Source organism: Trichechus manatus, unplaced genomic scaffold, assembly GCF_000243295.1.
Source record: "Trichechus manatus latirostris isolate Lorelei unplaced genomic scaffold, TriManLat1.0 scaffold00029, whole genome shotgun sequence".
In the NCBI taxonomy this organism is placed as follows: Eukaryota; Metazoa; Chordata; class Mammalia; order Sirenia; family Trichechidae; genus Trichechus; species Trichechus manatus.
The window spans coordinates 3208917-3211504 of NW_004443965.1; the positions used below are offsets into that span (position 1 = coordinate 3208917).

A 2588-nucleotide genomic window follows, 5' to 3' on the forward strand; every position below is an offset into this window, starting at 1 on the left:
AGAAGTTAGAGGGTTGACATGTTATGGGGTTGTTAACCAATGTCATAAAACAATATGTGTACTACTGTTTCATGAGAAACTATTTGTTCTATAAGCCTTCACCTGAAGTACAATAAAAAAATAAAATAAAAATGCACCCTGTAATTGTGAGTTGCCAGATTTAAGACTGACAACTAAAGCCTTTTTCTATTCTTTGTCCAGGTTCACTCTCTTTCTTGGCCCTCTTTACTCTGTTTCCCTGACTCAACTCCCCATAATACATAATAGCTATTTGATAGAATTCATGAGAAAATAACATTAAACACAATTCATTGCAATGTATTTCGCTTCATATTTAATTTTGTTGTAATACAGAGCTGATCAAAGAAGAATAGGACTTTGTATTCAGAAAAACCAGAATTAAAATGTTCTACTTTACAGATTTGTTTATTCAGTTTATATTTAAAATTCCAGACATACTATTTGTACCCTTAATAACATGCTTGTTTTTCATCTGAACCCAAATAAGGGCCAATAAATATGTATTTGCACTTATATTCAGACTTCAAGACCCAAAATGACATAATTGCCCAGGCCTCCCCTTATTTCTATCCCATTACATGGTCAGATCCAAATTAAGAATAAATCAAAAGGTGTCTTACATCCCAGAACTGCTCTACAAAACTGATAAGCAATTATCCCAGACTTAAAAGCTTAGAAGAATTTCACAGACAAAAGTTTATTCTAGGGCAGATACCTAGTTCAGCCTATCACAAATTTCCAGATAAATATCAAAGCTTTTGGAGTCCTTTCAAAACAAAATGTCTGTCAGGTTCTCCTTAGTGTCAACCTTGGCTCTCAAGTCTGGCTCACAACCAATCAGCCAGCCTTTGAAGTGGGGAGGAGGATCATTCTTAGGGAATTTGACCAATGGCATTGAATGCTGCAGCCAAAAGTCCCGTGAATTTCAATTCCTCTTTCTAATACATTTTTTTCTAATATATTTCAACACTGACTCTGACAAAGATAAAAATGACCACAAAATAATAACCTATCATAAACAATACAAAGAATCACTTTTTAAACAGAATCTTTTTTTCATAGAATAAAATCCAGTAAAATTATTACCATATCATAATTAAAGGAATCTTCACAGAATTTTAAATCTTTGTCTTCTTTATATTCTGAATGGAAGACTTCTTCACTAAATACAGAATGTTCTATATAAAACACGATTCCACATTAACTGTGGTAAAAGGTGTGACAAATCTCATGATAGATAAATAAAACCCAGATGTTGGCAGTATCCTATTTTTCTTAGCTTGAAAGTTATCAGTTTCTCAATCTGTACTGAAATATAAAATAATCTAGGTAAAATTTTGAACTGTTTTTAAAACTGGTTTTTGCCTTAAGGAGCAAATTTTAAAGACCGCTTCCTGGGAAAGGGTGACCCAACAGGAATTCATACAAGTTTATTTGTAAATAACCATACATGAGACATGGGGGTAACAAAGTGGTTTACAAAGAAACTCCTACTGATACACTACTTGGTCCTATAATTTACAGCCTGAAATTTCCTTCCTAAACTTGACTCTCCCCCAACAAATTAGAGAACATTCAGGATTACATAATTCCTTCTTCAGGAATTCCTAGAAACTAGAATCTATCTAGCATAAAAACCAGAACTGTACTGGCTAAAACAAGTTATCTGTTCACTTTGTCTAAATGCCTTTGATTCCCTAAGCCCACTTTTTTCCTCCACAATGCAAAAAGTTCAATTCTGAAATCCTGCTCACCCACTGCCAAAATCTACCTGTAAGATTTGAATAGAACATTCCTTTTTATTAAAAATTAAAGTCCATACAACTATTAAAAAATAATCCAGTCACGTAGTTCCAAACGACTAATAAATACCGTTTCACATGGAGATTGTCTACTACACAACATTTCCAGATCAGACAAAATTGAGGCTATTGACACCAACAAAAAAAGTGTTACTATTATTGGCTATTAATTAATACATATTAAGAGTCTTGTGGCTGTTAATCAGTACATGTAGTAACTGAATCATAGGATATGACGGTATTTACTAAAATAGTATGTTACCTGTAACACAAACAAACGAACTTGGTGTTCACTTATAATCCCTTCCTTACAAAACCGTACACCACAAATCCGTTACCAAGTCGCCAATTTAGCTTGAGTTTTATCTTTTCTCATTGTTTTTTCTCTGTTCACCTTATTGGTAGACACAATCTGAATAAATAACTGCTGTTTTTAAACAAAGAGCTGAGAGGGATGATACAAGACAGGGAAGTTGGATCATTCAGGAGTTATCAGACACATAAGCTCCTCGTGCTCTTGCCTAGAAAGAGTTGAATAGACTATTTACAAAGGCTGAATAGGAAAAGAACGATATACAACTATGAGAGAGTCATGGCCTGTGCATCTTCCTGTAAAGTGAAGAACTAAGGCAATTTCGTGTCTATTTAATTAAAAGGCTTAAGGACAAATGCCTTATAAAATTGTTAAGATATTTACCTTAGTTCACCACCCTTTGAAACACCATGCAAGGGTCGCAAGACAATCTTCCTCTTTGGGTCCTGAAC

General features: G+C 33.9%; 1 protein-coding gene across 2 annotated transcripts in view; it reads right to left on the reverse strand.

The window, feature by feature from the left end:
• Positions 1–2588, reverse strand: part of TENT2 (terminal nucleotidyltransferase 2) — a 60512-nt gene that overhangs the window by 57246 nt on the left and 678 nt on the right. For both annotated transcript variants that reach the window (XM_004374466.2, XM_004374465.2), the window contains exon 2: positions 2521–2582. The gene's annotated coding sequence lies outside the window, so the exon portion shown is untranslated. The remainder of the gene's footprint in view (positions 1–2520; positions 2583–2588) is intronic.